This window comes from Crotalus tigris, unplaced genomic scaffold (genome assembly GCF_016545835.1).
Source record: "Crotalus tigris isolate CLP2741 ecotype Arizona unplaced genomic scaffold, ASM1654583v1 scf7180000019161.1078591, whole genome shotgun sequence".
Classification (NCBI taxonomy): domain Eukaryota; kingdom Metazoa; phylum Chordata; class Lepidosauria; order Squamata; family Viperidae; genus Crotalus; species Crotalus tigris.
The window spans coordinates 824,080-839,815 of NW_024097408.1; the positions used below are offsets into that span (position 1 = coordinate 824,080).

General features: G+C 40.3%; 1 protein-coding gene across 14 annotated transcripts in view; it reads right to left on the reverse strand.

The window, feature by feature from the left end:
- The window catches only part of SHANK1 (SH3 and multiple ankyrin repeat domains 1), a 120,408-nt gene that overhangs the window by 99,650 nt on the left and 5,022 nt on the right, over positions 1-15,736 (reverse strand). For 10 of the 14 annotated variants that reach the window (XR_005558719.1, XR_005558718.1, XM_039360211.1 and 7 more), the window contains exon 1: positions 2,737-3,049. The exons of 1 other annotated variant lie outside the window; for it this stretch is intronic. The gene's annotated coding sequence lies outside the window, so the exon portion shown is untranslated. Of the gene's footprint in view, positions 1-2,481; positions 2,505-2,736; positions 3,052-15,507; positions 15,638-15,736 lie in introns of those variants that run through there. 3 more of the 14 variants (XM_039360200.1, XM_039360204.1, XM_039360212.1) reach the window with 3 other exon arrangements.

Genomic DNA, 15,736 nt, shown 5'->3' on the forward strand with positions numbered 1-15,736 from the left:
GATATATGTCTCTTCAAGAACCACATAGGATTATACATGAAAGCAGATATATGCTCTGTAATGGCCCAAGAGAGCAAGGGAGAATGATCTTACCAAATTCAAAGAAGCTGAGCTTTTATGAGAAAAAGATCTTTGAAGTTTGTCAATGTAATTATAAACTGGTTTGCTCAGCCTGAAGTCCTACTAAGCTTAAGGGAGCTGTCTTCTACTGATTAAGAGCATTGACCCATCTTTCCCAGTGTTGCTTTCATTAATTGGGAGCAAGTCCTTCAAGGTTAACAGCAGAGGGACATTTTCCAGGTGCTCTTTCAGATGACAGGAATCCAAACAAGGTCCATCGGCAACCCAAGCAAGTGATCTAGCCTAAGCTACAACTCTGTTCACAATAGGCAGACCAACGGTCAAGCCTATTCAATCCCATTTTGTTCTGGAAGCCACATCCCAAAGTACGTTGACACAGGATTGCAGTCAAACATTTCTTTTGTATTCACTTTCCATAAGGACGAAAGACTTATTCCTGTGTCAATGAACCAAGGTCTGGGTTCTTAAATGTTACAAATTGTGAAAAGATAAATAGCCTTTTGTGATAAATTATGTGATGGAGAATTTTACCTCTATGCAAGTGCATGCATATACCCCAAAAGGTATATAACACGCATCTTTCTCTCCCTCATTTTCTCTCTGATACAATTATTACTGTGGTCCTTTTAGGCAAATACTCTGCACTGCACCTCTATTAAATATAATAATACATGGAATTCTATGGGACATAAATTCTTAGATTCATAGAAATTGGGAACTAGGAAGCATATCTGAAGCAACAGAATGAGAAAAATCCAGTTAAGAGTTTTCTATTATGCCTGGAATCATGATGCACAATGCATAGGCAAACTCTACAAATAAATGTAGTACATGCTACATTTGTACAAGGATCCATCATGGGATGCTATTGCATGAAAGCAACAAAACCTTGCACTCATTAAAGGCCAAGCAAGTACACTATGGAAATTCTGTATGCATGCAGGCATGTGCACACACAACATGTGCTTTTGCACCCAAGAAGTCAGAGGGAGGAAATGCTAGCTTGCATGAGCTTTGCTGCAAATGACAGCCTAGTCAGAAGGGGCAAGTGGCTCTGAGAATCAAATGAATGCTTACCCTCAAAGAGCTTATGACAGTCACTGCTCATATATAGGTGAAGGGGATGGCGAACCTCATGACTACACCCATTCAGCAATAGGCAGGCATACTGCAAATTTGGGCTTGTGTGAAAGCTATGCCAGCACACACACAGGCAATTCCAATTTGTAATGCCACAGGCAGCATGGAAATGCAGAAATATGACACAACTGTTCTCTGTTACTCTATCTGCTGCTTCTGAAATAATTATTTTTAAAAAACCTGATTGATTTATGTATTTTACAAGGATAATTAAGGGAGGTGAAAGAAGGGCATAAACAGGAAGGGGGACAAATCAGAGGAAATAATAAATAAGGGGTACCAAATCCACTGAAGCCCCAACTATATATATCAGAATGGGTAAGAGAGTATTGACACATTCTGTTTTACACCCAGAGGACTAGGAACCTGCCTTCCTATTTTGATGAAAATTGAGATTACTAGGATACAATAGAAATGCACACACTGGGATACAGAAAAGTATAGCTTCGTCTGTATGGATATAAATGTGTGGAGCCCCAGTTTTATAAACTCATTTATTCATATGCACATTATGGTGGGATCCAAATACATTTCAACTGCTGTCACCCCATCATGCAGATCAGTTTAGCCTACAAAACTCTTACTGCCTCTCCGTCTATTCACATTCTCAAGTGCATATGCACCAAGACAGAGAAAAAAAAAATAGTCCCACAAATGTTGGATCATTGCAAATGTGCAAAACATGCATGCATAAGTGCTAAAAGAAAAGGTATCTGGACACATACATGGGTGGTGCAGGAAAAGCCATTTGCACACATCAAGCAAAAAGGAGGCAGGCACTGTCACATTTACTGATTAAGCTTATATGGAGAGGAGCTCACATAATAATGCCCATAATGATATACAGAAATATATATACACAAACAAAGCAGGACACATGCACATGTAAAACAAATAGAAAATCTCTTCTTTAGGTGTCCTTTCTCAGTGTCGGTCTTAAGCACATTACTACAGACACACCAAAATGTGTGCATGCTCACACATATACTCACTAAAGCTCCTAAGCTCAGCCTGCGCACGTGCACTTGTGCATTTGCACATGCTTGTGGAAACATACACATATGGGGAACACATGTCCACCACACACCCCGATATGTTGGAAGCTCCAACACACTAGCTTTTGGCGACCCCATGCCAAAAGCGAGGCTGTAAAAGAAAAAAACCTTAATGCCTCTGTCATTCAAGCAACCCCCCCTTTCTCCTTTACAGGGGTCCCGTAGAAGCTTTCCTGCTCTGAAAGTTCACCGCGGGACCCCTCACCTTGCTAGGAAGGGGGCGTGGCAGGGGCCACGGCGGTAGCTCCGGTGTCACCTCCAGCTACGACCGCACCTTCCCTGCCCGGAGTCACGATCAGGCGGCATATTTCCGTCGTGGGAACTCTGAGCTCCTCTTCCAACCACTGGGGTTTGGTGACATTTTGGTACCCCCGCAGAAAAACCTATTCCTCCACCCCGCTCCCGCATGCACCTCCCAGAGCAAGCCCCGCACCTCCCTGGCCCTGAGCGCTCCCATTACCTGCCACCTATAGGAGCCGCTCAGCACATGTTCTTCTCGGGGGGGACCCAACGGCTGGTCCCCCCCCGCCCTTTATCCACCCCCTTCTCTCTTCGCCCGGCGGTGTCCTTGCGGTCCTGTACGGAGGCAGGTGGGCGGGGAGGGAGCGGAGGTCCAGTGATTTCCTCTGGGAAAGAAGGGGCGGAGGCGCAGCCACGCTAAAAGAGGGGGAGCGCGCGTCAGGCTTCCATGGCGGCGCCCCTTGCCGTGGACGAGCAGCTCAGTCTCCGAAGGCTGCGCTGCTGTCAGCCGCTCCCTCCCTCCCTGCCCGCCTCTCAGCCCGGGAAGGATCCTCTCCGCTCGCTCGCACGCCCGCCCCGCCCCCTCCCGCTCGCTCTCTCGCTCGCTTTCTGCTGTTTAGGAATGCAGCGCTTCGCCCAGCCCCCTCCCCAGACTCATTCATAGCGTCACATGGATCGGAGGGTGGTGGAGGGAGAGGCGCACTCACTCTTCGGACACTCACCCGGACCCCCCGCCAATCTCATCCTGCTCTACCTTAGCTCTTCGTTTCTCTCCTCCCCTTCTTTTTAAAGCCCGGCCGTTGCCCTTCTTTAGCATCCCCTTTCCTTTGTCTCCTCGAGAACGATCAACTTCATTTGCATCCCTGTCCATTTTGCGCTGTCTTCAGATTCCTGACACCGCGTTCAAAAAACCCGAAGGAATCTTCTCTATCTCCAGCAGTAGCAATCCAACTTCAGCGGTTTTCATAGGGGAGGCTTCTAAGGGCCCAGAGGATTGGCTTTCTTCTCTTGTACTTTATCTTTCTATTTCATTTTTCTATTCTATTTTTCTGCTCCCATTTAAAAACTCACTCATGTTTATACTTTAAATGTTTGGTTGCAGCGTTCACATTGAATGCTCAGTTTTACTTGCATTGAGTTCCCCCAGATGGAACCACTGCCTTGTATATCTATCCTAACTTTCTGATTTCGGGTTCAGTTGGCACCTGGGATAAAGATCTGTATGAGAAACCAACTTTAGAAGCAGTCCTTCACTTACAACCACAATTGAGCCCAAAAGTTATGTTGCCAAGTGAGACAGTTGTTAAGTGAACTTTGCCCCATTTTACAACTCTTTTTGTCAAAATTGTTAAGTGAATCACTGCAGTTAAGTTAGTAACACAGTTGTTAAGTGAATCTGGCTTTTCCATTGATTTTGCTTGGCAGAAAGTTGCAAACGGTGTTCACATGACTTTGGGACACTGCAGCTGTGATTAAATATGAGTCAATTGCCAAGTATCTGAATTTTGATCACATGACTGGGATGCTGTAACAATTGTAGGTGTGAATAATCATCATGAGTCACTTTTTTCAGTGCCGTTGTAACTATGTTATTAAATGAACTGTTGTAAATCGAGGACTATCTGTATATGTTTCTCTTCGTTCTTTGTCCCTGATTTCACTATCAGAAATAATATTTAGAGTAGAATTACACAACAGCTTTACTTGCGTGGAATCATTTTTTAATCATTTGAATAAACCACATAGTTGACATAGCATGTTAAGGCTGGCTTGGCTATCTGTGATCTATAGCATCCAGTCATATTTTTATGACACACAGACTCCATCAAGATTAAGCCAACAAAGTGAAATAATAGCTGCTCAGTTTTAAGTAATGTACTTATTTTGTAAAATTCAGTGTCTCTAACTATTGAAACACAGCTCCTGGCTGCAAAGTCATTCCTCTATCCTAAACCATAATTCACAATTACAATCCAAAATGTATGGACTTGCCCAGTGCAACTCAATGCATCACCATATGGCACATTGTATAACCCAACTTCATGTACTGACAATAGGTTGTAACAGCAGTAAATTGTCGCTTGTCCATGTACAATGCTCAATATTTGCTCTAAAAATTTGGAAAAATAGTATGACCTGGGTGAGTCAAAGAAGTAAGAAGAATTAAGTATATGTGACACTACACTATTGCCCTTTGATGAACCGATACTGCTATGCATGTCTGTCTGCAAGACACTATTGCCTAATATTTGCAGAATTTTAAGAGATCTATAGTTTTATACAGATGCTCCCACACACATATCTTTACAGAGATATTTTTATTGAATTAATCATTTCTAAATTGTAAGTCTTCTAATGTATTTTAACTGATTTGATTTTAATTCTGATATTGTTAAAGCAGTGAACAGGAAATAGAAATAAATATACAGTATAGGCAATGATGGACTGTTTTAAGAAAACGGAAAATACATAATTTGTATTTGCATTGGGTAAATAGATATAATTTGAAGTAAAATCAGAAAACGAGAACCCCTGGCTCATAAGCCCATAGGGGTGATCCAGCCTCATTTTAAAGCATTCAGAATTTAACAAAAAATGAAAATAGGTATATTAAACCTCTATGGGGGGAAAGCATGGGTCAGTCCCCATTTGAAGCTGCTTAAAAAAACCCACCAAATTTTATATCCCAATACATCGACATTATGTCCCCAGAACTCATGAAAAGGAGATGGCAACTCTGTAGTTATAGTCTTCATTGATGAGAGATTGAGACAACTATACACTTCCCAAATGTCAGTTCGTATATATGTATATGTCCCAATCTTAAAAAGCTTAACTCCTGATCACTTCATTGACCCACCTATATAATTTTCTCAACAGAAAATAAGTCATAAATACCTGCTGAATTGTTTTTCAACTTCTTCAGGTTTAATATTTCCTGTATTTCTTTTGGGGGCTCAGCCAAGGTTTCCTAGGTACTACCATCTAATAGTTCTTTCTTAGTTAGATACTTAAAACATGCCAATTTATACTACTATCCTATTGAATATGTAGCATTACTAAATGGTGCATTTTGATTCATTCATATTGTGTACTATAAATAGTATAAATATACTATTCATACTACACATTTAATAATAGCTTAATAATAATAGCTTTAATAATAGCTTATTAAAGCTATTTAATTTTTTTTAAAAAAAATTCTTGGTATAGTTTATAATCCTTTTAAAATATAGGGCTTTATTGAAAACCATATATTTTCAGGGAGAAAAGAAGTACACCCAGTGGTGGGATTCAAATATGCGAACAACTGGTTCTCTGTGTGGATGTTGCTTCCGGAAGTCCATTCTGGGCCTGGGCAACAAAAAAATAGCTACTGGTGCAAACTGGCTGAATCCCACCACTGGTTCAAACTGGCTGAATCCCACCACTGAGTACACCCCAATATTCTTTGCCTGCTCCCTCTTTCTCCTGCTCCTTCTCATAGGACAGATACCAAGAAAGGGATTGAATACAGTGGTGACAAATCTATGGCATGCATGCCAGAGGCAGCACTCAGAGCCCTCTCTGTGGGCATACGTGCCATCGCCCCAGCTCCGCCTCTCCCCACAGCCCCCTTCTCATCAGCAGCCCCCCCCCCGGATGAGAGTCACCCCCAAGTGTGGCCCATGCAGAGCAGCACAGCCAAGGACATGGCAGCCGGGCAGCGGGGACAAGACTCCGCCTTCATGCCCTGTCATGCGCAGTTGATGCTGCAGGGTGTGGGCGGAGGATGTTTCTACCATGGTGCTGCTGGGCCGCCTGGACGATCTGTGGCGGGCTGTGGAGGCAGTGAATGACCCTGCGGGCGAGTGGGGCTGGAGGTGGAGCAGGGCGGTTGAGATGGGGGTGGGCAGGCAGGACGGGGCAGAGTGGGGGGCAGGTGGAGACAGATTGGGGCACTCAGTCTCTAAAAGGTTCGTCATCACTGGAATAGAGGGAACAACCTGGCTAAAGAAAGAAGTTTGACCCTTCAAATATTGCTGAAGTACAACTTAGAAAGGCATATCCAGAATGGCCAATGCCTAAAAATGGCCAATGCCTATAGTTCAGCAGCAGTATGGGACTGCAAGTTTCCCATTCCTGCAGCAGAAGTGTTGGTATTTGCTGTAAATGTAATTAGATGCATATATAATGTCATTTTTTGTAATTCAATATGCTTGGATACATGAACACTCAGGGGAGAATGAAACATGTAATGGGATATGTCTGGAAACAACAACAGCTATCATTATGTCTGGATGAGTCATTACATGTGGATGCCTGTGTATACACGTTAAGTTTTGTCTGGTCCAATTGTTTATTTTGGAGATTCTACAATATGCTGTTGCATACTATGGCTCCTGGAATAGGGACAAGGGGTTTTGTAAAATCCCAGTTTTGAAATGTGCAATTTTGTGTGTTTAAATGATTTAGACATCTCATATTTCAGATTTTAATTTAACAAATGCCACATAGGACAGTCCAAAAACTTGTACTATAGAAAAAGCAGCATAAAATATTCATCAGCAAATTCAATGAGTTTTAGGAAAATTTCTTATGATTTTCGAGAGCTGGTTTACTGTAGGTGCCTAGACTGTGAACCCTAAAGTGTCTATTTTAGAATAAACTCATTTACTTTATCTGCTAGTTTCTGACCAATTTTCTCACCTGGTGCAATTGAGGAAAACTGTCTTTCTTTACCAGACTGTTCTAATTACTTTTTAGATGATGATATATAGTGGATGTGAACAGATTTTAAATTTATTCTTAGAACTCAGAAGTCCAATAATGATGAAGCTTGGTATCACACAGAATAAAACCTAACACAACCTGTGGATCTGAGAATAGATCAAGTTCTCTTCTGGATCCAGTGAACTGTATCCTAGAATGGCCTACTTGCACAAGTCCAAACCAAATCAGATATGATACATCTGATTGAATTCACCAAACAGATTTGTTGAGTCTACAATTGCTAAATAACTCCCAAGGAAAGCTGCTCTAATAAATTGAGAAAATCTCACATTATGCAACTTTTTTAATGATTGTTGAACTGCTAGGAATAAGATCTGTGGCAATCTGCTGGGAATCGTGCAGAAGTCAGTTACCAGTAGATTCCAGTTCTACCACCCAGATATCCACACTAGTGCTATATACAAACATGAATATATACATTATCACCAGTAATAACAATTAATGACCATGGTTATCTTGAAGTCTACTATCTGGAGCCAAGTGCTAAATAATAGTTTAGTAAATGGGAAGAAGAATGCTCAGACCTCATCCTCATAGAAACAATTCATAACCATGGTTATTAATTGTTGGTTGTTCTATCCTAAACACAGAAATGTTAAAATGGTGTTCTTTTAAGCAAAAACATGTGTGCCTTTTTATATACATCTTAATCTATTGCAAGGCATATAGCAATAATTCCTCATTTCCTGTTTTCTGGCAGGGGTGGGGAGATTATGGCCCAAGGTAGCATGGACTCCTGAATTATCTTTCTATAGTCCTTGGAGTTCTCTCTATTTATACTTTGTAAGTTCATTTTCCATGCATGATTCAGTGTGTAGAAACAGTGAGATGTCCAAAAATATAGATGCTCCTGAGATAGAATTGAAAGCCATATACAATGATGATTGTGGTGGGACAAATTAATTTTAATTTGAGTAATCTCCTTCATTTTTGCCTAAATCTTGAAATCTACTATCTGGAACCAAATGCTAAATAATAGTTTAGTAAATGGGAAGAAGAATGCTCAGACCTCATCCTCCTAGACACGTTTAAAGTGTTGTCCATCACCTTGAACTGCCAGCATAAATTATGTTCCTCCCAAATATGCCACAGTAATGAAGCTGATAAATGATGCTGTTCCAGTTTACTTACTGCAGTCCAAGTGAAGGAAAAGGATTGGTGGATTCTCCCAGCTTTGTTTTCCCTCCCACCCAGCATCGGTGGAGAAACAAGAACAAATTGTCTTCCAAATACAGTCTGGAACAAGTTTTGACAGATGTTAGAAAGGCAAGTTTAGCTTTCTGTCAAGTAGTCTAACCAATAGATGGCAAGCAGAATATACTGGAAGGAGCTGTATTGATATTCTTTGCAATCTTTCCTCTGCACATGTTACTATCAGGTAAACTATTTCTGCAAATAACTAGTATATGTAGACACACATACACATACACACACCTGGATCATGAAGCCTTGCTCATGGTCACTCATGTACTAGTCATCTCTTGGCTGGATTACTGCAACACCTTTACATGGGGCTACCCTTGAAGAGTATTCGTAACCTACATTTGGTACAGTATGTAGCAGTGTGCATAGTTCTGGGGAGCCCCTAGGATGGGGGTCCCTAACCCCCAGTCTGTGGCATGCCAGCAACAGGTCTGCACAAACAAACAAAGCCCCATCTGTGAGATGCAGGCAGCACACAATAAGTCCGCTGAAAAATGGAACCAGTCTCTAGTGCCCAAAAGGTTGGGGAACTCTGCCCTGTTGGGAGAGATGCATTGGTTACCGGTTTGCTTCTGAGGCCAATTCAAGGTGTTGGTTATTACCTTTAAAGCCCTATATGACCCGGATCTAGGGTATCTGAGGATCCATCTCACTCTAATGGGACTAGCCCATCCCACTTGTACCCAGAAAAAGAGGCCTCCTGTGGACCCCATCTGCTAAGGAATTTCAGCAGGTGGGGTCAAGGAGAAGAGCCTTTTCTGCTATGATCCTGCCCCTGTGGAAAATTCTATGGGAGCTGAGAACTACTTCCACCCTTTTTGCCTTTCAGAAGAATATTAAAACTTGGTTTGGCTGGTTGGCTTAAGGCCCCGAGTTGGAGGTGGTTGATAGGGTAAGAAGACCTCATCCCTGGGCTGCTCATCTATTAGTCATATCTATTATATATTTTTATAATCTACTGTATAAGCTGCCCACAGTCACCTTACAGGCAAGATGGACAGCATAAATATTTAATAAATAGTAAATAATGAAGCACTCTTCTGAAAAAAGTACTTGTATTCAGGAAAGGCTGACTGATAACATTTATTGGAGGCAAGGGTTAAGAGTAAAATGGACCATGAAGAAAATCTGTCAAAGCACCTGCTCAGCACAACCCCTTCTCTGTTACCTGTTTATTAGGCTGTTTCTGATCATTGATTTAGATTCTTTTGAAAGATTACTAAGACCATGGTCTACCAAGGAACCCACTTCATGATTGGCAGCATGCAAAAGTAGGCAGGGAATGGCCAAGGAGAGCACATACTAGTAAACCATACTAGATCACTAAAACTATGCAGCTGCTACTGATACACACTCCCCATCAGCAGGGATGTAAGTAACGGTGAGGCATTGCATAAACAGCCATGGAAACTGCAGCTGAATAACATTAATCCTGGAAGCGTTCCCTGGTCAGAACATCATTTCTAGTGTTTTTGTATAGTCCTCAGGGATAATAAAAAGTTTAGAAATATAAAACCTTGTAATGGAAATCATGTAGTGGACGCAATGACAGCAGAACTACCAACACAAAGCAGGCAGAGCTTTCCCAGTTTAAATGTACTTTCTGGGCCAAGTGGGATTAGTACTCTTTCAGTAGAGCACTAAACTTGTATTTCTAAGGAGCCACATGAGACTAGCTAAAGCTAAAGCTCAAATACTTTGGCCACTTAACGAGAAGAGAGGACTCATTGGAAAAGACCCTGAGGTTGAGAAAGACTGAAGGCAAAAGGAGAAGGGGATGGTAGATGGTAAGATGGTTAGATAGCATCATTGGTGCAATGAGCATGAATTTGAGCAAATCCTGAGAGACAGTGGAGGACAAGGGAGTTATGGCATGTTATGGTCCATGGAGTTGTGAAGAGTTAGACACAACTTAGCCACTGAACGACACATGAGACTTGACAAATGCTGTGAAAAGCACGCATCATGTCTTATATAGGCAAAAGCCTCTGAACAAGCCAGGGTCCAATGTCTCCTATGGTCCAAGTTAAAATAGTCCTGGAGAGCACTGCTCGGTGAGGTATATCTGCAGCAACTTGAAATTCTTAATCAATCAGCAAGCAAATGATTAGTGAAGAGTGTGAGGTCATAATCTAGACAGAAATTGAACCAGGAGAAGGTAAACAATCCTCCTTCAAACCTGGAATTGCTCAGGACAACTTTAAACTTACTTAGGTACAGTTTTGGAAAGAGATGAAGACAACATTTTGAGGATGTGGCAGAGAAAAGGTTTCTGGGCCATGTTTATACCTTGGTTCAGAGCAAATATATATTTTCAATAGTAGGAAAGCTCTTTTAAACAGAGTCCATTATTATTTTCCCTAGGTTTCTCTATTTCACTAACCTAATTTCCTTAGAGGAAAGTGTTGCTATGGTTAAACAATTGGAAGATTCTTAGTAATTGGCTGTGACTCACCCAGAACTCGATCCTGAATCCCGATCTACTATCTGCTCAGTTCTAAAGAATGAGATACAGAAACTCATTTACATACAGAGCTCACTGAATCATATACAAATACACAACAGGAAGGTATTATAGCCAATTATTGCATGGATATGATATGCAGACATATCTTGGATGGTATAGACATTTGATATATTATGTTAATTATATTAGCCTTGCTTTTGTGCCAAAATTGACTTCTAAAGTAACTCACAGCCATTAAAATTACAGTGCCAAAGGCTGTCGTCATTAAGACTGGGACCCAGGTTGTCAGAGAGATTGTTAGCAGCTGCCTTCCTTTTTTCCATTCATTTCACTGATGGAAGCTGTCGTTCTGGCAGAGAAGAGCCTCAAATATGGTGAGAGCTAACTGTTAACTGGCACTACAGTACTTCCAATAGTCATAACTGGAGTGAAATATCCTCCAGGAGAAGATGGGAGAGACCGTGTGAAGGCAGGTTATCCTGGAACCTCTTTTGTTTTGAAGCATCTCTGGGCTGGTATTGTTTTTTAGGAATAACTGCTGCTCCAAGAACAGATATAATGAATCCATCACAATATTTACTGAATTTTTAATTTGAGCAAATGCCTTATGCCAATGCATAGGACAAGAAGACAGATTTTGAAAGCTTTATTACTTATGTTTACCATGGAAACTCATGCCAGAAGTTGGCAATGTACTGTTGAAATTGTAGAAGAAAAGGAAATCACAAAGGTAATTTCACATCTCTGTCCTTAAAACATGATATCCATAGGCACCATACCTACGGTATCCCATAATTATTCATGATGATGCTAAAATTGAGAAATATGCATTATGATGTCATAATGAAAGCCCTACATTTTTATATTTGCATTGCAATGTTGTTTGCAAATATGTAAGGGAAAGACTTTGGTTATAACATTACTTATGCATGCTTCATCACTTAGCCTCTCATTTGTATATATTGTAGTTATTTTGTGACCACACTTGGGGCTGGCAACCTGGTCATAAGTGAAGTGGCCACTAAATAAAAATACAATGGTGCTTATGATCTTATTTAGAACTTTCTTTTATTTTACAGACTTGCAAAGCTTGTAAAGGCAAATATTGGTTGTGAAGTTATTTTTTCATTCATTGTAAATGCAAAAAGCTGCTAAGTGAGGCTAAATGAGGACTACTTATAATGCTGCCTTGAGTTTTTGGAAAGAAGGAAATCTAACAAATTAATGAACAAATCTATATGAATTTGCAGACAACACAAGCTGGCAAGAATAGCCAACACTCCAGAAAATAGGCTTAAGATACAGGAGGATCTGAACAAACTAGAACACTGGGCACTATCTAACAAAATAAAATTCAATGATGAAAAAAATAAAGTTCCACATTTAGGCAAGAAAAACCAAATGTACAGGTATAGTATAGGGCAGTGGTTCTCAATGTTTGTGTGACGGCGACCCCCGTCACACAAACGTTCTGCGCATGCGTGGCTCTGCCCCCATGTGTGGCGCGCATGCACGGCATCGCCCCCATGCGCGGCGCGCATGCACGGCGGCGCCCCCTGAGGAGAGAAAATGGCAGATCGCCTTCTTTGGCGACCCCCGAAAAATGGTCGATCGACCCCAAATGGGATCGCGACCCATAGGTTGAGAACCGCTGGTATAGGGGTACCTTGCTCAATAATAACAACTGTGAGAGGGATCTCGGAGTCCTACTGGACAATCACTTAGATATGAGCCAGCAATGTGGTGCAGCTGCCAAAAAAGCAACACAGTGCTAGGCTGCATTAACAGAGGAATAGAATCAAGATCACATGAAGTATTAAGGCCACACTTGGAATACTGCATCCAGTTTTGGTCACCACGATGTAAAAAAGATGTTGAGACTCTAGAAAGAGTACAGAGAAGAGCAACAAAGATGATTAGGGGACTGGAGGCTAAAACATATAAGGAACGGTTGCTAGAATTGGGTATGTCTAGTTTAACGAAGAGAAGGACAAGGGGGACATGATAGCAGTGTTCCAATATCTCAGGGGCTGCCACAAAGAAGAGGGAGTCAAACTATTCTCCAAAGTGCCTGAAAGCAGGACAAGAAGCAACGGATGGAAACTAATCAAGGAGAGAAGCAACCTAGAACTAAGGAGAAACTTCCTGACAGTGAAACAATTAACCAGTGGAACAACCTGCCTCCAGAAGCAGTGAATGCTCCAACACTGGAAGTTTTTAAGAAGAGACTGGACAGCCATTTGTCTGAAATGGTATAGAGCAGGGCTTTTCAACCAGCGGTACGTGTACCAACTGTGGTACATTGGCACCTGGCAGGTGATACGTGACCATCCTAGAAAAGTGGTAGTGGGGGAGGGGAATGAGCTGAACCAGTGGCAGCACTGGGGGGTACTTTTTTCAGTGCCATTGTAACTTCGAACAGTCACTAAGCGAACTGTTGTAAGTTGAGGACTTTATCACTTTTTTCCTTTTTTTGGGTCATCAAGTTTTTTTTTATTGAAAAGTTTTATAAAAATTACAGTATACATCCCAAAACCCACCCACCCTAAACCCCCCCTCTCCCTCCCCCACTTCCCAGAGCTGAGTACAGGGTTACAAATATAATAATCAAACTCTAACTAACATTAACCAACTATATAAATAACCAAGTCCATAATGCACTTTAACTCCTCTTTAACTTAGGTATAAACAAATTAAAAATAAACATAATAATATAAACAAATCAATATTATTAAATAATACAATATCCAAATTGTTAACAATACTAATACTAAAAATAATAATAAAACTAATAAAAATCCTACTATAATAAACTATTAATAATAATAATACTCTAAAATTTACTCAGAAACTAGATGGAACTTTTTAGACCCATATTTATTCTGAATATAATCTATCCATCTTCTCCAGACCGAAATGTATCTTTCTTGTGAATGATCCTTCAAGTAAGCAGAAATTTTCACCATTTGTGCTAAATTTGACACTTTAAGAGTCCATTCTTCTATAGTAGGCAAATAATCCTTCTTCCAATATTGCCCTACCAATAACCTTGCAGCTGTTATCAAATTCAACATCAAATTAATTTCTTTAACATCACAATCTACAATAACACCCAATAAAAATAATTGTGGAGTAAACTTTATCTTTCTCCTAAAAATCTTTTGAATGTTCCACCAAATCTTAATCCAAAAGGCTTTTATATTTCTAAGTCCACCAGATAAGAAAATAAGTAGCATCCAAGCTACCACATCTCCAACATTTGGGCTGTAAATTAGGATACATACAAGACAACTTTTTAGGATCCAGATGCCATCTATAAAACATTTTGTAAAAATTTTCTCTTAAATTTTGGGGCTGGGTAAATTTTACATTTCTAACCCAAATTACCTCCCATATATCCAATGGAATCGGTTCTTGAATATTTTGGGCCCATTTTACCATACAATCTTTAACTAAATCCATTTCCGAATCCAATTCTATTAATAGAATTGGGTCATCAAGTTTTTGACACCTTGCTAGGCGACTGGTGGTACTCGGATGTTGCCATATCCTAAAAGTGGTACAATGGGTAAAAAGGTTGAAAAGCCCTGGTATAGAGTTTCCTGCCAGAACAGGGGTTGGACTAGATGACCTCCAAGGTCCCTTCCAACTTTATTATTATTGTTGTTATTATTATTAATAATAATAATAATAATCAATGGAAGGATGGATGAATAAATATATGCAGGTTTTAAAGTTTTAAAAACATGGTTATTTACAATTATGCAATTAAAATTAAGCACCCACTATTTCAAGATAACAACTGACCAATTACCACCTTCCTGAAATGAGAGGAAATGGAACAAAATGAGGAAGGTGGAGAAAAACGTTGCAAAAATAATTTTACATATTTAAAGGTGTTTGCCTTGTTAAAAGTTATAATATACTATATGTCAACATACATAACATAGTAGCACACGAACTGCAAGAAATGAGAGTAAAATAGCTAATAAAAGCCCAAGAAAAAACCAGCATATAAATGATAAAAGGGCATGGGTTGAGGACTGTAATATGTCTTCTGTACTTAACCAGATTTTTCTATACTGATGGAAGGATTAAAAAAAAACATAACATATTTTGCCCAGCATCCATTTTCCACCAACTAATTACAAAGAAACAACTAATAATACATATACACAAAAGCTCTTACATTTGTAATATATTTTGAGAGAACCACACACAGCATGACCATTTCTTATTGGAAGGTCAGACTTGCATATTTTGTATTGTGTTGTTCTTTGCCTTTTGGACTGGCTTGCCATGATACCTTTTTCTATACTCCCACTTGCACTGCTCCTTTTCAAATTACTAGGTTAAAATTGATTGTCTTTCTTGAATTAAATGCAGGATCTTCCAACTAAAATGCATTTTTTACATTATTCTGCGTCACAGAGATTAACTCTCCTTGAATTCTAGGAACCATCATCACCATTGCCATAGTAGCCATCATGAAGTTGTATTCTATGAAAAGGAAAAATGTAAATTTAAACTGGCCAGGTGACAACTCACAGGCAGTTCTGAGCTGAGGTTCAGTGTGGGTGAGGTTTTGGCTTCATATTCCCACATCTGGATCAGATTAGACATTCCAGCTTTTGGATGGCTGCAGCTTTGTTCCTCCCTCCTCATTTCTGCCCCAACGCCTGATTGGGCAGACAGCAGTGAATTCCAGGATAAAAAAGAAGACTCATACTTTTTCTATATCTGCAAATTCAAGAGAATTGGTATCCTCTTCCACTGT